We start from the raw sequence: 23,240 nt of genomic DNA, 5'->3' as shown, positions 1-23,240 counted from the left end.
TCCACCTTCAGCTCAGGTCATGATCCTGGGATCCTGGGATGGAGCCCCGCATCGGGCTGCCTGCTCTGCAGGGGGCCTGCTTCCCCCCATCCCCTCTATCTGCCTGCCTCTTCTGCCTACTTGTTATCTGTGTGTCAAATAAATAAATAATATTAAAAAAAAAAAAAGAAAAGAAAAGATGTGTTACCTGAAGAAAACCCAGAGTTTTCTTCTCTACAGTCCTTCAAGGACACTCTGAATATAATATAATGGCACATATAGCACAATAGTATATGTTTGGCCACTGCCAGTGTCCTGTGCCAAGTAGTCTATAAAGGCTAAAAGCTTTCCTTCTTAGCTCGCTGATCACAGGAAGCTCTCTGTGAGGTCCTAGATATAGGCTGAACATGGATGACATATGACAGGAGTGGCCATACTAGGGACGGAAACATCTCATGCAACTTACATGTATGTTCAGACTTGGGCCTGATCCTGTAAGTACCATTTTTAATTAATGGATGACGTGCCCTCTAGTTTATGGTTTGGGACCAGTCTGGGCTGTATAGTCACCAAATATTTCATGGTTAAGTGTTTTTATACTGTCCTGGCCTCCAGTAGCAAGCCAGGTGCTAGTTCTCAAACGAGCCATTTACTGGAGATGCTTTCCAAATGATACTCAGTGAGAGCAAAGCTAGCTTCACCTGGCAGTTTCAAATGATTGCCCTCCTGGACTTAATGCATATGTCTTTAGCACACCAGTGCATCTCAAACTAAAGGCCACTGGCCCCCATCTTTACTTTGCTCTAACTGGTCAAATAAGAGATTACCTCATGCCTCAATTTTCCCCTACCTGCTCCCCTATCCACTGATGATTAAAAGAAGAAGAAGAAGAAGAAGAAGAGGAGGAGGAGGAAGAAGAAGAAATAATAAGGATGGTGGGTTAGAGAGTCCTTTGGGAAATTTTCCTATATTGGGCTCTGGGTCCCATAAAACTGCCGTGTAAGTATTTATCCTTCTCATGGGGAGCATATGGGATTAACAGACTGTGACAATGGTCTTTTATTTTTCCATAATATTTTAACTTCTAACTGTTAAAAGCCTTTCAAGACCAAAGAAAGCAACTTAAAGAAAGCAATTTATATTATAAAACTTTTATTTGATCTAACACTTGATCTTGCTCTTTTGAGTTCAATGGCTTCACCAGGAGAGATGTGAGTGAGGGAATTCATACCTTTTTATTACGGAAAGTTTCAAACATACATAGAGAGAATGGAATCCTGAGCCTCCATGCACCCATTACCCAGTGTCAATGGTTATCAACACCCTGTTCCTCTTATTTATAATTTGTCCTTCTCCCCCCTAGATTTTTTTTCTTCTGCTAAAGTATTTTATTTTATTTTTATTTATTCTTTTAAGGATTTTATTTATTTATTTGACAGAGAGAGACACAGGGAGAGAGGGAACACAAGCAGGGGGAGTGGGAGAGGGAGAAGCAGGCTTCCCACCAAGCAGGGAGCCCGATGCGGGGCTCGATCCCAGGACTCTGGGATCAGGACCTGAGCTGAAGGCAGATGCTTAAGGACTGAGCCACCCAGACGCCCCTTGCTAGAGTACTTCAAAACAATCCAAGACATCATATCATTTCACTTGTAAATACTTGGGTAAAAATCTCTTAACAAATACAGACTGATTTTATAACCAGAACAGGACCATGATTTTATCACACACAGCAAAATTAATAATCCCTTAATTCATCTAAAAATCAGTCCATGTTCAGTTTTCCCCAATTGTCTCAAAATGTATTTTTAGAGTTGGCTTATTTAAATCAGGATTGAAACAAAATCTACATATTGCGTTTGGTTGGTAGGTATCTTTAGCCTTTTTAAAAAGGCTCTTTTAAAAAAGTAAAATACAGACTTTCTATTGAAGTAATTTGTATTTCCTTCCTAATTCCTAAAATAGACATCACATTTCTAAACAGAACAAAAAAACCTTCACTGAAGAGCCTTGTATGAGACATTCAGACTGGTCTAGGAAAAACGATAAATGAATAAATGGATTTGAATAAATTAAGGTGCACATTCAGAACAGAACTACAGCTTTTAGTTAGAGACCCCAGAACCAAAGGCAAAAACCTGCCAAGATGAAGGCAGGTTTTTCACTGCTATTTATTTATTGATCGTTTACTGCTCCAGTCAATGAAAGGAAAACCCCAGCCCCCCAGCCAAGGAAGAGAGGGAGCAGGGGCTTTATTTGACCTTCTTATTGGGGCCAGGTTGCTGGCGTGGGTGCATTTCTGGAGGCCGGGGGACAGCTCCTGGGTGCGGGCGAGCGTCACACTTGGGCTGATCATGTGTCACAGTTGTGTTTCTGGGCCGCAAAAATCCGATGCTGCTGGGCGGGCGGGATGCCCTCCTTGCCTTGTGTTTCGGCTTTGACCTTCTTAGTGGTGCCGCTGGGGTCCACCTCGAGGGGACTGTCTTGCCGGCTAGGGTCTGCACAAAGGACTGCAAGGTCACCTCCTTGAAGAGGAGGAATCTTTTCTCACTTTTTAAAAAATAGGGACACCTGGGTGGCTCAGTCATTCGGCGTCTGCCTTTAGCTCAGGTCATGATCCTAGAGTCCTGGGATCTGGTCCCATACTGGGCTCCCTGCTCAGGTGGGAGCCTGCTTTTCCCTCAGCCTGCTGCTCCCCCTGCTTGCACTCGTGCACTCTCTGACAAATAAATAAATAAATAATCTTTATTCTCTCTCTCTCTCTCTCTCTCTCTCTCTCTCACACACACACACACACACACACACACAATGTGTTTTCTTTGTTTCCCTTCAAGTTCATCATGTAGTATTCATCTTGATATTAATAAACTGCATTACCAAACTAGAATATAAGCTTTTAAATACAATTTAAAAGGTTAGTGGGTATTTCATGCAATAATAATAATAATAAAAAAAGATGACATAGAACGTTCCTTTTGGTTTTAAAGTCTTATACAAAAAAATGTCTTTCTCATATATACACAAGAAGTGTTTTCTATTTACCTTCACATACTTTAGTGTAAGACATTACTGCAAAATAGGACTCCAGGGCAAACACTTGGTCACAGAGCAGGATGATGGCCATCGTAAGGAACTGCTCTCTTCCTGTGTGAGAAGCTGCTCGCGTGCTGCCAGTTTCCTAGGAGGAAGTGGAAGGCTTTGGCAAAGATTGTCATTCATCTCCAAGGCCAAGTCTACAATGATTTTTTTTTTAATTTTTAAAGATTCCATTTATTTATTTGACAGAGACAGACAGAGTGGAAGAGGGAACACAAGCAGGGGAAGTGGGAAAGAGAGAAGCAGGCTTCCCACGGAGCAGGGAGGCCGCTGCAGGGCTCGATCCCAGGACACTGGGATCATGACCTGAGCTGAAGGCAGACACTTAACGACTGAGCCACCCAGGGGCTCCTAAAATGACTGTTTAGGATGTCATCACAAAAGCGACATAGCCTGGAGAGCTGTTTCAAATGTTCTTATAACTGAACTTTGGGAAAGCTCACTTTGTAAAGAGGTGCAAGAAAACCAAACACACAGGCACCCAAAGTAGGCATATCTCCAAAGAAAAACAGAGATGTCCCCAATATGTTTGCCAGAAGGTTTAGGCACCCCTTGGCTTGTCTGTGTTTATGTGTTACGCTTCTCAGAGGTGGAAGAGGGGAGGCTGTCCTCTGATCAGGAGAATACGATGCTTAATACTCCTCAAGGCATTTTTCCAGGCAGGATCAAACTGGAAAGAAAAGGAATTTAGGAAGCAAACCCAAGAATTTTGTCACAGTCAAGAATTCTCAGTCATCCAAGAATGTGGAAAAACTGCTAGAAGCAGCTTCTTTTCTAGAAGAGCATTGTAAGCCAGTGTACCTGTCCCCTGCATTGCCCAGAGTTCATAGTCATATCTGCATTTGTGTTCTTAAAAAATTTAGTGTTTTTCCAGCTGAGAAATAATGTCATCAATGATCAAAATTGCTACTTCCCCTCTTGAACCTCTCTGTGTATCATGTATGATGCTGATGTTCAAGAATGCACCATAAAATTTGTCATATAACATCACCACCAGGGACTCACCATGTACAATGGGAACCCCTTACCACCACCACCACTTCCCCAGCAGCTGAGCTCTGAGCTCCAAGGGGGCCGCCATCTTGCTGGGCCTGAACTTTGCCACTCTTAAGTCTCTTTCAATCAATAGAATGACCACTCTTTCTTTGCTACTGGTTTCATTTTGGTTTTGTTTTATGCAATTTATTTATTGAGAAACTGGGTGCTTTGGCATGTGGGATTTCCCACATTATGGATTTGGATTTGTAATTTTGTGATGTCATTTAACGTATTTTTCTATCCTCCGTATTCTTTATAAACTGATACCTGCATCTAGAGGCTTGATGATCTTTGTTTTTGTCGTGAGTACTTGGTAAGTGGTGCTACAGGTTCTACCACATCAGGTCAGGAGGCACAGCCAGCTTGTAATGAGGTTGAAATTAATCAGTGAGGTCAGGAGTTTCCAGCCTCCTTTAAAGTTTGTCATCAACTTCCACCCAAAACTCTTATTTTATTTTAATTTTTTTAAAGGTTTTATTTATTTATTTGACAGAGAGAGAGAGCACAAGCAGTGGGAGCTGCAGGCAGAGTGAGAAGCATGCTGCCTCCTGAGCAAGGAGCCTGATGTGGGATTTGACCCCAGGACCCTGGGATTACAACCTGAGCCTAAGGCAGATGCTTAAGTGACTGAGCCACCCACGTGTCCCCTATCCACAACTTTTATTTATAATTGATGATCATTGCCTAGATCCATTATTTCATAAAGGAGTGTGAAACAGAAAAAAAAAATTCTGTTTCCACTTTTTTTTTTTGCATTTATTAGCTGTGGTTTTTCTATAAATTACTTTCTCTTATCATTGATTCCAATACCCTAAAATACAAGATATTCAGGAGAGGCCCCTGGATCCTTCCCTTAAAAAAAAAAAAAATCAACTTTTGGAATAATGAGATCATACTCTAGCAATGTCCAGGGGTGGTCAATGAGTCATTACATGATCATATGTATCATGAGGTTTTGGAGTTTTTTTAAGCCGCTGCATTTTGTGGTGAGCTTATTATGCAGCAGTAGGTATTCAAAACAATGAGTCACAAAGGATTAGGATGTAACAATGAGGTATCGAAAAATTGTTATTATAAACTCATGGACGTTTATATATTCCATGTGATTCATTCTTTGTAGTAAATATTTTTCTCTCTCTCTCTCTTTTTAAGACTTTGTTTATTTGAGAGAGAGAATGAGAGAGAGAGCATGAGCTGGGGCAGAGGGAGAAGCAGACTCCCAACTGAGCAGGGAGCCTGATGTGGGGCTTGATCCCAGGACCCCAGAACCATGACCTGAGCTGAAGGCAGATGCTTAACCAACTGATCCACCCAGGCACCCTGCATTTATTTTTCTATAATTTTCCCATTTTTCTACTGGGTTGTTAGACAAGGATTTGAATTTCTTTTTAATATTTAGAAAATTTGCATATATTAGAGATCTTGGCCTTTGAGATATTAGTTACAATTTTGTCATTTGTTACATTTTTTAATTTAACTTTTGACATTGCTGATGGTGTTTTGGGCCGGCATTTAATTTTTTTTAAATTTTAGATAGATAAATTTATCCATTTTCCTTTATTGATTCCAGGTATAGAATCACAGTTAAGAAAGTTGTCCTCCTTCCTACGTCATAAAGAAACTGACTTATACTTTCCTCAAATATTTGTATGACTCAATTTTTTTTCATTTAGGTATCTGATCCATTTGGAACTTATCCTAGTATAAGGTATGAGGAATGAATCCAGTTTTATTTTTACCCACATGGCTCTCAGAGGATAAACTGTTTGTTTATCAAACATTAAATTTCCATATGCCTTTGGAGTCCATCTTTGGATTTTATATTCTCTTCCCTTAGTCATCTGTCTACTTATGCAGCAATAGCATAATGTTTTAATTACAGGGGCTTTATAAATGTTTCAATGTATGGGTAATTTCCCCATTGCTATTTTTGGGGGGCAAGGGCAAGGGAGAGTTTTTTTTTTTTAATGGGAAATGCCACTTAGATTTTTTTTTTAATTTATTTGACAGAGATGGAGAGATCACAAGTAGTCGGAGAGGCAGGCAGAGAGAGGGGGAAGCAGGCTCCCTGCTGAGCAGAGAGCCTGATGTGGGGCTCAATCCCAAGACCCTGGGATCATGACCTGAGCTGAAGGCAGAGCCACCGAGGTGCCCTGATTCCTGGCTAGTCTTGTAGTTATTTTTCAAAATAACTAATAATTAGCTTGTCTGGCTCCAGGAAAAAAATTTAGTAACTTGGATATTTTTATTGGGATCACATTAAATTAGTAAATTTTAACTTGAAGAAAATTGGTATCTTTCTGGTATTGATTCTTCTGATCAAAAATAAGGCATCTTTTTCCATTTGTTCAAGTTTACTTTCTGTCCTGTAAGATTGTTTTACGGTTTTTCTCATGTCGGTTTTACACAATTTTCATTAAATTTGCGCCTACATTTGTCCCTACATTTATTTTGCTTATGCTATTGTAAATGGGATCTGTGACTTTCTTTTCCATTATTTCTTCTGAGCGGTTACTGTTGTTACTGCTTCTTCCAAGTGGTTATGAAAACTATTTCTGTATGTAATTTTTTATCTTGCTACTTTGCAAAATGCTTTTACTATTCATAGGAGGTCTTCATTCATTATAAGGTTCCTGAAAACATATCATCTGCACATGTATGTAATCTTATCTCTTCTTTTTAAATTCTTATGCCTCTAATTGCCTCTTCTTGTATTAAAATAGTGGCCATCCGCTTCTTGTTTCTGATTTTTGCAATGAGTTCCAAGCCAATTATCTGATACCAACTAAGTGTTCAACAATTCAGTTCAGTTCTGACAATAACTACCCACAGGGGGTCTGTGAAGACCCCCACAGGGAAAGGTTCTCAGTTCCACAAGACTGGCGCCGTGTGGAATGTTGGTTGAAAATCCTTAAGCCATTAGTACTTCTGCCTTGCTGGCTACAAACTGGGGTCCTCTTACAACCTCCTCAGGTTGGTAATTCACTATTGACAGTTACAATTTTGTTATAAAGGATACTAATGAACAGCTAAATGAAATGTACATGAGTAAGATCTTGAGGCCACAGAGTCTGTGGCCTATGTTGGGCCACAGAGTTTCCGTGCCCTCTCCTTACAGAATCTGAGACGGCTGCCCTCTGAGCCCATCAAGGTGTTCACCAAATGGTGAAGTTCCCTTGTGCTCCAAGATTATTAAATCACATTCTTCATGAATGAACTCTATCCCCAGTCCCTCTCCCTTTCCCCAAGGTTGGTGTGTGTGCGTGTTGTGTGGGAGGTTGTTGAGATTTCCAACCTTCTAATAGCATGGTTTGTTCCTCTGGCCTTAGCCCCCAGCCTGAAGCAATCAGATTCCTCTGCCTGTGAATCATTGCCATGAATCATTTTATTAGCATGAACTCGAGTATTGAGTTGATAAAGTATTGAGTTTATAAACTCAAGTATCAAGGAACTCATGAATAACAAGACATTCCTATCATTCGGGAAATTTCAAGGGGTTTGTTTGTTTGTTTTTAGATTTTATTTATTTATTTGACAGAGATCACAAGCAGGCAGAGAGGCAGGCAGAGAGAGAGGAGGAAGCAGGCTCCCCTCGGAGCAGAGAGCCGGATGCGGGGCAGGACCCGGGGATCATGACCTGAGCCGAAGGCAGAGGCTTAACCCACTGAGCCACTCAGGTGCCCCAATTTCAAGGGTTTTAAAAGCTCTGTGCCAGGAACCTGGAACAAAACCCCAAATATATTTTTTATTATATCACAAACAGGAAAGACTCTAGTGTTTGCCCATTAATATTAATGCTATATTTGGGGTTGAGATATGTAATGGAAATATCCCTCAATTTCTATTTCATTGAGTCTTTAACATGTATGGGCTTTGAATTTGTCAAATGCCTTTTCAGGGTCTGTGGAGGTTATCTGTTCATTTTTTCCTTAAGTGTATAAATTTGATACATTATGTTAACAGATTTCCTATTATTAAATTATCTTTGTATTCCTGAAATAAACCCCACTTGATTATATATTTATTTAATTTGCTGGTTTATGATTGCTAATACTTTATCTGTTTTATTAATTTACTATCAATATTATACTTTGTTTCACAAAAAAGAAATTAAAAGTATTTCTTCACCTTCTATGTTCCAGAATTGTTCAAGTAACTTTCAGATGACCTTTGCTTTAAAGATTTAGTATAAATCCTCTGTGAAGCCATCTTGGTCTGATACTTTTTTTGTTGGGTTTCTGTTTTTACAAAATTGCATTACTACATAATTCTATCTGTTGAGACTTTATGTGTCTACTGGGTTCAACTTTGGTAAATTTTATTTACTTCAAAAGTTATCTATTTCTTTGAGTTTTTTTATTTATTTGCACAAAATCATACAAATTAGTAGGCTATGTTTTGGGGCCACATGTCCCTTATCATTTAGCTTGTATATTCTTTCTCTCAAGAAAAAGTTGTCTAATAGTTTGTGTACAGTATTAGTGTTTTCAAACACTAAGTCTTCTTATGTATGTACTATTTTTGCTCTGTTTCTGTTTTTTAATTCACGAATTTTTCACTCTTATCTTAATAATTCTTCCTTATACTTTCCTTTGAGCTTTTTCTAGCCAATGTTTCATTTATTTACCTTCATTTCATTGGCAGACATATCTACTGTAAGAATTTTCCTCTGATAATGATTTTTACTGTAGATCATTTATTCTGATGGGATGATTTCATTATTAATAGTAGTATTTCCAAGAAATCCTATTCTTTTTCTTTTTTTTTTTTTCTGCAGGAATCACTTAACAGTATGTGCATTGAAAAAAAAATTCCAAGTGGAAGAAATTTGGTTATTAGCACTATCAGTTTCTAACATTGTAGTTAGACAGCACTGTTTGTGTTACTTGCATTTTGTTGCAGTTTTTCTTTCTGGCCTGAGATACCCATATGGACATTCCATGTGCACGTCAAAGAGAGGTATGTTCTCTAATATTGGGATTCAGAGTCTGATGTGTATTGTAAGAGTTACCATATTGATTATGTTGTTAGGTCAATGCAATTCATAGAAGCTGGTCTACTGTGTCACTATAAGCTCATAATAGTTCAGCTGATCTCCCCACTTCGGTAGCAAGACTATCTCCATGAAGGAAGTGGTGCATTGATTTATATTCTGGGGCAAGCTTCCAATCTCACTGCATCTGGTAAGCACGGTTCATGAACTGTCACCCACCTCTAACCACATTTTCAGTAGCACTGGATTAGGTTTCCTAAATCCTTATTCATTTTGGTTTTGTCCACCTGATTTGTCTTCAACTGAGAGTAAAGTGTTGAACTTTCCTCTTGTTGATGTGTTTCTAGTTCATCTACATCTCCTGTAGCTTTTACTGTCCAAAAGTCGATTGCTGTGTTATAAAGCAGATATCTACCTCCATTGTTACATTAGCCAGTAGAATTATAAGAAGCCCTTCTTTTCCTTTTTAATGCTTCTTGGTCAGAATTCTAACTTGACAGATAAACATGAACCTTGCATTTTCTGTGTTTTATATTTTGCCTAGTATATATGTGTCTGTCCATCCTTTTATTTTTAAACAGTCTCGGTCTCTTTGTTTTTGGTGTGTCTAATATGTAACAGGGTTAGACTTTGCTTGGTTTGATTATTTGAAAATACTTTCATTTGATATGTGAGTTTGCCTCATTTATATTATTGATAAAGACCAACATGTTTTTTTTTTCAATTTAAAATATCTCACAAGATGGTCACCTGTTTTTTTTTTCCTCTCTCCTTTTCTTTTGAGCTTCAAAAACTATTTCTTTTGGATAAGGAGTTCTATATTTTGTTCTAATTGTTACTTTCATAATAATACCTTTGCAAAATACTATTTCCTTCCCTTTTTAGGTAATAGTCCACTGGTCCCTACTTTGAGCAATATTAAAATTAACAAGTTACAACTTCTTTACCTTCTGCTTCATCTCCCTGAAATTTAGTTAAAGCGATATATTATTATTCACTCTTAATAACTATAAGGCAATTGGTGAGCTTATCCTGTTTTTCATATATTCTTCCTTTCCCCATTTTAAAAAAAATTAAAAAATTTTTTTTCCTTTCCCTCATTTTTGATATGCACTTTATCTACATTGTCAGAGCACATAACAAGTACATGCCATTCTGTCACCCTTAATCTTGACATTTGCTTTTAGTTCTACAACTAAATAAATTCAGTGTTTACTGCCAATCCTCGTGTTGAAGTTTTTATAGTTATTTCATGGTTGTTTAAAGGCCATTTTCTAGTAGATTCCTCAGGAATGATCTCATGGGAACAACATTTGCTAAACTTTCACATGTTCATAACAACTTGTCATGGCCTTTATACTTTCTGGTCATTTTAGCTGGATATAAAATGCTTGGGCCATATTTTCTTGAGTATTTTAAGGATGTTACTTTATTGTCTTCTGGTATAAAGTATTTTGGTGGAAAACACTGATGTAAAACTGATATCCTTTCATTTATAAGTAATTCAGTGTTCTTGCCCACATTGATGACCAGCTGGGATGGGAATGCAAGGGCCTGGTTTCCTCACTCCATCTAGAGACAACTCAGAAGGGTCATCTCACCTTCAGAGCATCTTTTGGGGCCAACTGAGGTCTTGCTGGGATTTTATCACAGTCCAACTTCTCCCTTGAACTAATAAAATAATGTTAATAATATAAAAACCCAGACCTGCTTTTCCCCTTTCCCTCTACAGATATTGGTACTAAGAGTACCTGTTTAACAGATATCATGATATCTATGTTTCAGAGTACACTTCTCAAGGACTTTAACCCACAGTAACGTTTGCATGAATCAAAACAGCCCCTGATCACATCTCCAACTGACACTGTTCTTTTGCTCTAATGCAACCTACGTTTGGTCTTTCTTAGAGGTGGAAAGCAAATGTGTAGCTTCAGTAAACCCCCTGCTTAAAACCCCAACCCCCAATTTGTTTAGAACCCATCTTGGTTGGGTTTCCTTTCTCCTTAAAAAACAACAACAACAACAATAACAAAAAAAAAAACCAAAAAACAAAAGGAATTGAGGTACCTGAGTGGCTCAGTTGGTTAAGCGTCTGACTCTTGATTTCAGCTCAGGTCATGATGTCAGGGTTGTGAGGTCAAGTCCTGCATTGGGCTCCATGCTCAGCCTGAAGCCTGCTTAAGATTCTCTCTCTCTCTCTCCCTCTACCCACCCCCACTCTCTTTGTCTCTGTCTAAAATTAATAAAAAAGGAATAAACCTAGACTTGAGTATCTAAAACAAGGTAAAATTGAGATGGGATATCAAAAGGTGCCACATGAGCATGAGGAGAGTAGTGAAAGGTGCCAGAACCCACCTCCACTGGTGTGACAGCATTTGCACCCTTGGGGCTTGGCTGCACTTCAGACCCTCCTTCCTGCCACCGGTCCCCATTACCCCCATCACCCCCACTGCCAAAACCAGCTCTGGGTTTTAGGACTGTTTGGATAATTTAAAACTCTTTCCTTCAAACAGAGGACAGGAACAGTATGAATAAAATCTGGATAGTGCTTGGCAATGGCTTTAATAGGAAAAAAGAAAGTAAGACCCTTTTGGGACACCTGGGAGGCTCAGTCCATTAAGTGCTTGTGTTCAGCTCAGGTCATAGTCCCAGGGTCCCAACACTGGGCTCCCTGCTCAGCAGGGGAGTCTGCTTCTCTCTCTACTCTTCTCCCTGCTCTCTCAAATAAATAAAATCTTTAAGGACAATAAAAAAAAAAAAAAACAGAAAGTAAGACCCTTTGGTCAGTATTGGTCTCTGAGTGTGACTTCAATTTCCATCCTATTTGTATAATATGAAATCAAAGTAGTCTTGTTTACAGAGGGGGCATTCCCCTCTACATTTTGGTGGACTCTGGAATGAGATCTGCTATATGAAGTTGTTACTCCCATTTTTCTCTTTCTTTTTTTTAAGATTTATTTATTTATTTGAGAGTGCAAGAGAGAGAGAGAGTGTGCACGTGCACATACATACAAACACACACACACGTGTGTGTGTGTTGGGGAAGGGCAGAGGGAGAGAATATCGAAGACTCCTCAGGGAGCACAGAGCCCAATGCAGGCTCTTCCAAAACTGATGAGATAATGACCTGAGCCAAAACCAAGAGCTGGACCCTCAACAGACTGAACCACCCACGTGCTCCTGTTACTCCCATTTTCAAATCCTATTTCACTTTTACACGAAACCAATTTTGAGGGACAGCAATGATTGCTGCCTTCCCTGTTCCTGACTTTAATGGCAGTGCATTTAGCCATTTGATATGATGTTTGCTCTTAGTGTCTTAGAAAAGGAAAGTAGACTAACTCTTTATCATAGTTAAGAAATGTCTGGTGCCTTTTGTTTTACTTAGGGTTTTTTCCAGAAATGGTTCTTGAATTTTCTCAGCTGCTATGTAATATAATTGTATAGCTTTCAGTTTGATTTTATTAATGTGATTAATTAGGTTGATGGATTTCCCAATTTTGTACTATCCTTAAGGGCCTGAAATAAATTCTATTTTTTAGGTTTATTCTTAGGTGGTTAATAGTTTTTGTTGCTATTGTGAATGTCATCTTATTTGCTATTACATTTTCTAATTGGTTATTGCTGGTATATAGGAAGGCTATTGATTTTTGCACTTCGATCTTGTATGTGGTCCCCTTGTTGAATTCTCTGATTCGTTCTAATACTTTGTCAATTGATTTTTTTAGGTTTTTCTATGTAAGCAATAGTGTCATCTTCAAATAATCACAACTTGCCTCTTGCTTTTCTAATGTTTATGTGTCTTATTACTCTTCTTCCCTTTTTGAATTGGAGAGAACATCTGACACCAGTTTGAGTGGTAATGGTGATAAAGGTCATTCTTGTCTTACTCTTGACTTCAATTGGAATGTGTCTATTGTTTCACCAGTAAGTGTGGCATTTGCTGTGGGTTTTGTTGTTGTTGTTCATTTTATTGTTGTTGTTGGTTTTTTTTTTTTTTCAGATTTCATTTATTTTTAGAGACAGTTGGGGGGGAGAGGGAGAATCCAAAGCCGACTCCACACTGAGCAAGGAGCCAGACACGGGCTTCATCTCACTACCCCTGAGATCATGACCTAGCCCAAACCAAGAGCTGGATGCTTAACCAACTGTGCCATCCAGGTGCAACCATTTGCTATAGGCTTTTATCATTGCTTTATCAAAAACAAATAGTGTATATGCCCTCAAAAAAACCCAAAACAAATAGTGTATCAAATTAAGACTATTCTTTTCCTAGTTTGCTAGGATATTTTTTCTTTTAGATCATTAATGGGTATAGAATTTATTAAGACATTCATATTTAAACATTTTTTAAAAAAATATTTTATTCATTTATTTAACAGAGAGATCACAAGTAGGCAGAGAGGCAGGCACGGAGAGGGGGAAGCAGGCTCCCTGCTGAGCAGACAGCCCGACACGGGGCTCTATCCCGGGACCCTGAGATCATGATCTGAGCCAAAGGCAGAGGTTTAACCCACTGAGCCACCCAGGTGCCCCATATTTAAACATTTAAAATTATTAATACAATAAGTTAAATTGATATATATATATATTTTAAAGTGTGTGTGTGTATATATATATATATATAGAGAGAGAGAGAGAGAGAGAGCATGCTCATTGAGTCTAAGGTGCTGTGATCCTGGCACATTCTTCTTCTTCTTCTTTTTTTTTTTTTTTTAGATTTATTTATTTATTTGAGAGAGAGAGAGAAAAAAAGCACAGGAGGAGGGGCAGAGGAAAGGGAGAGAGAATCTTAAGCAGGCTCCGTGCCAGTACAGCCCAAGACCAGTCTCAGTCTCGTTACCCTGAGATTATGACCTGAGCTGAAATCAAGAGTCAGACACTGAATTGACTGAGCCACGCAGGCACCCCTAAATTGTAAGGCAGATTCCAACACCTGATTTATAATTCTTGCCTCACATTCTGTAACCCCTATCTCCTTCAGGGTTTTAGCCATTGTCTGTGCCTCTTGGCATACTCTTGGGAGAAGCCATCTCACCAGACTCCACAACATCCAGTGATCACACTTCTTGGGCTAAATCACCCACATGAATGTATTTCATTCCTGGTCTTGATGCAAGTTCTTTGCCTGACATGGTTCTTCCAACCTCTGGTGTAGCTTGCCTTTCCCACCCTCCAGCTCTGCCCCCATGTGCCCTGACCAGGGAGCAGAATGTTCAGCCTTTTCTTATTTCCTTAAATTGTTTACGTAAGGTGAGAATTTTCTCTTTTTTTAAAAAAATTTTATTTATTTATTTGACAGACAGAGGTCACAAGTAGACAGAGAGGCAGGCAGGGGCAGTGGGGGAAGCAGGCTCCCTGCTGAACAGAGAGCCGGATGTGGGGCTCGATCCCGGGACCCTGAGATCATGACCTGAGCTGAAGGCAGAGGCTTAACCCACTGAGCCACCCAGGCACCCCAGAGAATTATCTATTTTTCAATGCATTCCCCTCTTACGTTCTGATATTGTGCCATTTTCGTAATTTGAATTGAGAAAAATTTCAATTTCTTATATGCTCTAAAGTCAATTTGAATAAATGAGGAAACTTCTGTTCCTTGGAGGTCAACTAGAACTTTTCTCTTTGTAATTTTCAGCCTGTTACCTTTTAAAATTGTAGCTCAATAACAATATTTTGAGTTTTTCTTGCTTATTGTTCTATTATTCTCCTAATTCTTCTTAGAACAATTTTGGCTGCTTGTTTTTATTATAAAACATAACTAAAAATTATGCCTTTAACTGATAAACACGTTAATATCAGAATAGTCATGAATTTGTATTTATTTTTGGACAGTAAAAACCCAGCTAATATCAAAGGCAGCCCAGGGCCTGCTACTAATAGATTACCGCCTGAATGAAAGTTGCACCGAATGCAAAGACTTGGGGAACCAAATGGCCTCTGTACAGAGCAGCATGAGGGCAGGGGGCTTTGGGAACTGCAGTGAAGAGGGGTTTCTTTCTGGACAGAGTAAAGAAAAAGAATGTCAATCTCAATATTCTGAAATTTTGGCTCAAGACAAGTCCCAAATCATTGACTTTCTAAGTCTATGATAAAAATAACTTATCTCTTGCAGTCATGGGGCTGAGTATAATTGAAAATCAAATCTAAAGTGTGATACCAAGGGACACCTGGGTGGCTCTGTCACTTAAGCGTCTGCCTTTGGCTCAGATCATGATCCCAGGGTCCTGGGATCGTCAGGTTCCCTGCTCAGCAGGAAGCCTGCTTCTCCCTCCCCTACTTCCCCTGCTTGTGTTCCCTCTCTCTCTGTCAGATAAATAAGCAAAATCTTAAAAAAAAAAAAAAGAAAGAAAGAAAAAAGAAAAGAAAAACTTAAAAAAAAGTAAAGCGTGATACTGAGAATTGTCATAGTATAATATCAAGTAAAATGACAGCCTTGCCATGTCCCTTATGTAATATTAGAGCACTGATCAGAAAAGAAAGCATTCAGATGACTTGGAGCATCCAAAATTTTACCCCCTTGAACTTCCCTTGCTGGCAGAAGTTCCTCTTTCTTCCTCTGTGGAGGTTAATGAGTGACTCCTGACCATCCCTGTCAGCAGGCGGGAACTGTGACATAATTTCTGTCAAAGCCTTCTATTGACACCTTCTGGTAAATCAAGAATGCACCAGGGGATGCCTGAGTGGTGTGGTCCATTAAGCGTCTGACTCTTGGTTTCCGCTCACGGCATGATCTCAGGGTCTTGAGATGGAGCCGGTGTCAAGCTCTGCACTCGGCACTGATTCTGCTTGAGATCTCTCTCCCTCTCCCTCTGCTCCTCCCGCTGTGCTCTCTTTCTCTAAAATAAATTAATTAATTTTTTTAAAAAAGAATGTGCCAGGATCACAGCATCCTAGATTCAATGAAATAAAGAAAACCCTGTGGAAATAGACAGCAGGGCGTGTCTGGAGGAAGTGCCAGTCTTACATACATGTTAACTCGCCTTACACCCTCCTACCGTATGAAAGGGCCAGAAGATCATCTCATTGGTTCATATTAAAAATAATTAAAAATTCACATACCATAACATTAACTATTTTAACCTGAACAATTCAGTGGTGCTTTGTACATTCAAAATGTTTTTTCTTCACATTTTAACATCTCTGACATGAAATTCTTCTTACAATTAATGGTATATTGTGGCTTAACTGCTAGTGCTTTTAAAAATTCTTCATGGTGGAATATAAATGAAGGTGTGCTCTGCAGTTGATGGTGACTTAGATTAGTGGAAATGTGGTACTTGGTGGTTTTCTTGGATTTTTGAGAAGTAGACATTATATTTGGGTATCTTGCTCCCCACTCATTTACTGAGTCACCTGAAAGGCTGTCTGCTTTGAGAGGATTTCAGAACAAAGGAAAACTGCCCAGTTGGTTGAGGCTGCCAAGTAAATAGACAGGCCACTCGGTCTCCATGACCCCCCCAGATCCGATCATGTTCATGTCCCATGTTGGTGGAGTCTATAGCAAGCCCAGGAGGAACAATGCAGAAGAAGCCCCTGGAATTTAGGAAGAAAGCTGTGCCCTGTTTGGCAAATAACTGATCTCCCTTTGAGAAAGAGCTTTATTTTATGTTGGGCCCCTGGTGGAGACTGACCGCTTATCCATGGGACAACCAGGTGACCTTGAAAACTGAACTGCCCGACACAGCCTGCAAGTTATTGGGTCCACTACAATGTCTGTAGTGTCCAATAGCACTCATCATCAAGAAGAAAGGATCAACATGTGGGCAGGCCTAAGCTTGTTCTTTTTTGCTACCCATCCAACACCTATGGTCTCAAGAGGCAGAGGTTGTCCAAATGGATGAAAAAGAGTAAAACTCAAACATGTATAACAGAAGCACTTAAAATGTAAACATACCAAAAAGATGAAAGAAAATGGAAGGAAAAAGATATACCATGCAAATAGCAAGCTTGTGAAAGCTGGAGTCGCTATTACTATCAACTGAAGTATACTTTAAGACAAAGACTATTGCCAGAGATAAAGATAGATAGATAACAATAATTAATGGGTCAATTCACCAGGAAGCTATAATAATTATAATAATAACAGAGCTTCAAAATATATGGAACAAAAAAATGGACAGAATTAAAGGAAGAAACAGATGATTCCACAATCATAGTTGGAGATTTTAAACCCTCTTCAGCAATTGATATAATAGACCAAAAAAAAATCAATAAAGGAGATTTTATGAACAATACTGTCAATTGTATTGACCTAATTGGTATTTCTAGAACTCCATACGAAACTGTGGGACACCCATTTTTTTCAAGTGTACCTGGTGTATTCACCAATGGACCATATGCGGGGCCATAAAAGGGCTCTCAATAAATTTAATAAATTCTCAATAAATTTAAAAGAATTGAAATGATATAGAACATGTTCTCTGGCCACAGTGAAATTAAATTAGGTATCAATGATCATCAGATACCTAGAAAACTCTCAAATATAGTGAGCCACATAGTTCTAAATAACCCATGGATCAAAGAAGCGATCACAGGGAAATTAGAATGATAATGAAAACGTAACATAATTTGCAGGATGCAGCGAAAGCAGTGATTATGGTGAAACTTAGAGCATTAAGTATTTATAATGGAAAAGAAGGAAGATCTACATACCCCTTACGTTTTAGCATGGGATGCTGACTTGCATCTCTATCTTGATGGTTTAGGGGATAGAATAATTCTCAGCTCATGTTCGGGAGTTTGAGTCTCATACTTAGTGTCTCATGGTCAGGTGTTCAGTTTCTACTGGGTCCAGCTGTAAGCCAGAAACTGCTTTTCAAGTGATGGCTGCTTATTTGCAGAAACTGCTTTTCAAGTGATGGCTACTTGTTTGCAGCCTGGGTGCTTGTGCTGTGACTTTCCCCTTGGGACTACCTGTGGGTATGTATAAGATCCTTGTCAGACACAGAATCTTCCCAGACCATTGGGTCTGCTGGCTCTTCAGGCCAAATTACTAACATAGCTTGCACTGCAACCTGGACCTACTGGGGAACCCCTTTTTGAGCCAGACCCCTCTCTGACCTTACAGGTTACCCGGTAAATGGGTCAGTGTAGCAGGCCCGGATCTTGGACATGTGGACTCCAACCCCAAAGAAGTCCACTGAGCTTTGTAACACTTTCTTTGCAGTGGCTGGTGCAAGGTGCAAGGTCTCACCTCTGACTTTGATTTTTATTTATTTGGTTAATTTAGAAAAGCAAGAGAATTGAGTGCAAAGAAGTTTTATAAGGGACTCCAGACTTTAGAAGGAGTGGCTCGCCAAAGATGAACATGTATTTAAAAGAAAAATATCTCAGGGCACCTGGGCAGCTCAGTGGGTTAAGCCTCTGCCTTCAGCTCCAGTCATGCTGGGATCGAGCCCGGAACTGGGCTCTCTGCTCCACGGGGAGCCTGCTTCCCCCTCTCTCTCTGCCTGCCTCTCTGCCTACTTGTGATCTCTGTCTGTCGAATAAATAAATAAAATCTTTAAAAAAAGAAGAAAAAATGAAAAATATCTCAGTTCAAGCTGTTCCAGCAGAAGTCCTACAGACTGGGTGGCTTAAACAATAGAAACTTATCGGATCATGGTTCTGGCAGCTGGGAAGACGGCTCTGCGAAGGAAAAAAAAAAAAAAAAAAAAAAAAGGAGCCACATGGCATAAGATAGTCAGGAGGTGAGGGTGGGGTGAGGGGGGTGAGGGCAGGAATCCACTCTGGAAAGTTGGTAACTGTCAATAGGACACTGGCAGGGGAAGAACAGAGATGTATGCGAGAGAGAGAATTCCAGGGACCCCTGGGTGTCTCAGTTAGTTAAGCGACTGCCTTCGGCTCAGGTCATGACCCTGGAGTCCCGGGATTGAGTCCCACTCCCTGCCGAGCAGGGAGTCTGCTCCTCCCACTGACCTTTCCTCTCATGCTCTCTCAAATAAATAAATCTTTTTAAAAGGGAGAGAGAGAATTCCAGAAAGTTTGAAATGGGGGGCGGTACAGAACACTCAAGAGACCCTGAAGTAGGCAGAGGTGAGGGGACCAACAGCAAGCTTTTCCTCTGTGGCCGATAGGGGAGGAGTGTCTACTGGGCTGCATGTCTGGAGACTCAGGGCTGGGGGTTGGTAGCAGCCCAGAGAACCCCCAAGAAGGCCTTGCCCCACTCTCAGACAACTGGCTGCTGGCGCGGCCTGTGTCCTTCAGTCGTTTCCGGAAAAGGGCTTCATCCTTCTTGATCCCAAAACTAATCAGGGCCCATACAAGCCTCCTCAAAGCCCCTACCCCCAGCTTCTTGCCCTGGACTTCCTAATCGCAGCCAGCTCCCTATGGGCTTTCCCCCGCAGGGGCTCCATCTGGAAGTCTCCGGGCCTTGGGGAGGGGCCATCTTGATCGGGGCCAATCAGAAGCTCTCCTCCATTTACTTGTTTCTTCTTATTGAGGAATAACTTTCCCAGTCTATTTCTTAAGATAAAGGGCCCAAGATCCCTGCTGGAGGCAGCGATGGTGTTTGTCTTTACTGCTGTATACTCAGGATTAGCGCAGGGCTTGGCATAGAGTGCTAGGCTTCTTCCTCTTTTAAAACAAAATGTATTTACCTAACCTCTACACCCAACCTGGGTCTCGAACTCATGACCCAGAGATCATAAGTCGCATGCTTCACTGACTGAGGCAACCAGGCACCCCAAATGCCACACTTCTAAGTGACTACAGTAAGTGCTAAACAATTTGTTGAGTGAATTAATGATCAAAATCGCTTCATTCGACATTCTCATAAAACCAGTAGGCTGGAGACTAGGGCAGAAGTACTCTTGCTGAGAATGGATATCACAACTGTTATTTTAGTTATTTAAGGCAAACACTGATATCTCATTATCGTTTTCAATTTCTCCGTTTCCTTTCGTCAATGTACTTATTTCTCATTTCATTTCACTTCTTTCATCAGGTGATGCTGCTTGTTTACCTGTACATGTGTTGGCTGTAGCACTTTTTCTGGAGCTTTCCTAATCACGCTCTTTGCTCATTTTGAAAAGTGGGAAATCTGTCCTCATTCGTCGGAAGTTGTTCCTGATAATTAAGTTGAGCAAGACCAGGTCAGAGTGAGAGGCTCTGGATCTTGCGCACAGCACGTACAGATTGCCTCCCCTTTCCCACAGGTTCTAATGAGCCTCATGCATATAAAGCCTGTGGGCACCTTGTGCGGGGAGAGCTCTGGAGATGAGGAGATCTGCTGCCGCTGCTAAGGAGAGCATAGTCTTGGGAGCGCCTGGGTGGCTCAGTGGGTTAAGCCTCTGCCTTCGGCTCAGGTCATGATCTCAGGGTCTTGGGATCGAGCCCCGCATCGGGCTCTCTGCTCAGCAGGGAGCCTGCTTCCTCCTCTCTCTCTCTGCCTGCTTCTCTGCCTACTTCTGATCTCTGTCAAATAAATAAATAAAATCTTAAAAAAAATTAAAAAAAAATGGAGAGCATAGTCTTGGTGAGGAGCAGAGTGGAGGGTGAGGAGGTAGCAGGGAGAGGGAGAAGGGAGAAGCAGCAAGGAAGGGAAGAGCCAGGCCCGGTCCTTGGGAGCCCCAGTGTACTATTTCTGGGCCCAGATGTGAATAGACAAGCTGAGGAGGGATGGGTTTCTGGGTCCCTCTTAAATTCTGTTTTCTGTATCCACACGCAGTCATGCATGTTCCTAATTCCAGGGGATGCTACCACTGCCTCCCACCTGGTTCTTCTCCTCCAGCTTGCCCTCCCAACCCCCAACTGGCAGGATGTCATGGCCACTCTCACATGCATTTCAGTGGCTTCATACTGCTCTTAGAGATAAACAAAAATTCCTTTAAGGTTGGCTCTGCAGCCCCAGAGGGTCCTGGCCTGAAGTCCCTCTTCCTGGCTCCGCAATAGGTCACTGTAGTGAAGAGTCTCTCCAGAAGTGATGTTGTGTTCCCGCAGAGGATCTGATGGGTGTTGCAGAACAAGCCCCTCTCTGGGTGGACAGTGGAACTGTTGCCACCTGCAGTCTGGTTGAGGAAGAGTGGGCAGTGGCTCCTCAGATGGGTCAAGGGGGGCATCCTTCTCTTGTCCTCTTTTCCCAATCCCTGGACTCAGTTTTCCCAAGGGAAGAGAAGCTCTGGACCATGCATTTGGGGAATTTCCCAATGACCGCAGCTACAGTGGTACACTCCAAGGATGAGGATAGAATCTAGACTGTGGCCAAGAAAAGATACCATCTAATTGCTTATTGGGTAAAACCCAAACTCTTTACCATGGCCCTCTATACTTGCCTCTGATCTCAAGTCTTTCTATTCTCCCCCTCCTCACTCACCACTGGACACACTGGCCTTTTTTCTTTATGTGCCTTTAATATGGAGAGTTCCTTCCATCTTAGGGATTTTGTGCTTATTATTCCTCCTGTCTGAAACATTCTTTCCCCACGTAGTCTGTGGCTGCTTCCATCATTTAAGCCTCAGCTCAGATTTCAGGGAAGGTTTCCCTGACCACACTACGTAAAGTAGTCCCCTATCCTATTACCCTATTTTATTTTTTTCATAGCTCTTGTCACCATAAAAACTAACATTGTTTTGTTGCTGAGTTTCTCTTTTTCCACCAAGGGACATTTGTATCTTTCACCTACTGCATCCCCAGAGCCTAGAACAATGCCTGATACATACCTACATTTATGTATCATGATCCTCAAAGAAATAAATATATCAGGGGAGGGGCACCTGGATGGCTCTGTTGACTAAGTAGCCAACTCTTGATTTCAGCTCAGGTCATGATCTCAGGGGTGTGAGACTGAGCCAGCATTAGGTTCTGCACTGGGCATGGAGCCTGCTTAAGATTCTCTCTCTCCTTCTCCCCCTGCTCCCCCACCCCATACCCCCACTCGTATGTGCTCGCTCTTTCTCAAAAAGAAAACAAAAACAATAAATTTCCAAAAAAAAGTCTATCAGCAGAGATAAATATAAAACAAATAATTACACAACTAACTACAAGTAGAGTCAAGTGTTTGAGGCACAGGTGCAGGACTCTTTCCCATTGCTCTGTCCTCTTCTGGCTCCAAAGACCATTCCTTTACCCTGAGGGCAATTTCTGCACGAGACCCTGGCTTTGCCTAGAAACTATTTAGAGCCCAGAGGATTCACCCAGAAATCAGGTCTCTGCAAAAGCACAAGATTTCTATCTCCAGATCCAGTTCTTCAAAGTTTTGGGATCTAGGCAGGCTGGTAGCTGCAGCTGCTGCATCCCTGTCTCCTCTGAGCCAGAGCAGGCTACAACAATGATCGCTAACTTGTGCAGGCTGTGTGCTCCTCAAGTCCCTGCTTGGTTCTTTGGCAGCCTGGGGTCTAGTTTCCTCAGGGCCTTGCCAAGCCCTCACTCCACGCTCAATGGCTACGTGTCTTCCATATTTGTGGGATGGTATGCAGAGACTGAAGTTGGGAGCTGCATTCCCTGTCCCTTCTGCGCTTCCTCCGGACCTCCTGTTCCAGACGTTTCTCTCTCCAGGGAGATTAATAAATTTCTTCCTTTGAGACTTCTTCTGGCTGCTCCCTGCTCTGGGCTGTGTTCTTGGGCCTCTGTGTAACCCACACTAGCGCCATTAGCTCCCAGGCCAGTTTAGTTCCAGGAAAGCCCCATGGGAGGGGGAGCTCCCTCAGAGAAGCTGTAAGTGAGGGTGCAGGCCTCACTCCATCCTGGCAGCCATCCTGGGATGCTCCGCTTTGACTACTTCATCTCTTCACCTCTGACACTTAGTACAGTGCCTGGCACACACTTAACGTTTAATGAACAGGGGCCGTTAATACCACTAATTTATTTAATAAAAAAATCAAACGTGCCAGGCAATTTGCTAACGTTTTGCATGGATTATCGGTCCTTCACTTAAGCAGGTGCCATTACAATTTCCATTTCATAAATGAAACGGCCTCAGAGGAATTAAGCGACTTCCAAAACTCTGCGCTGTTTTTACTGCCCGAGATGCAAGAGAGCAACGTAGGGCGGAAATGCCAGAAAGCAGGCAGCACCCGAACGTCGGCGAGCGGGTGGGAGCCAAACCCTGCCAGGAGCTCACCACCGTCAGCCGCCTTCGCACAGGGTTGCCAGCCGGCTCCATTTCCGCGCAGCACAGACCGGAAGTGTTCCTGCCGGC

At 41.3% G+C, this 23,240-nt stretch overlaps 1 pseudogene; it reads right to left on the bottom strand.

The window, feature by feature from the left end:
• Nucleotides 1–2,328: 2,328 nt before the first annotated feature.
• LOC116568217 lies at nt 2,329–23,204 on the bottom strand (annotated as a pseudogene).
• Between the last annotated feature and the right edge of the window lie 36 nt (nt 23,205–23,240).

Source organism: Mustela erminea, chromosome 10, assembly GCF_009829155.1.
Source record: "Mustela erminea isolate mMusErm1 chromosome 10, mMusErm1.Pri, whole genome shotgun sequence".
Taxonomy (NCBI): Eukaryota; Metazoa; Chordata; class Mammalia; order Carnivora; family Mustelidae; genus Mustela; species Mustela erminea.
This window is presented reverse-complemented; position numbering and strand designations above follow the sequence as displayed.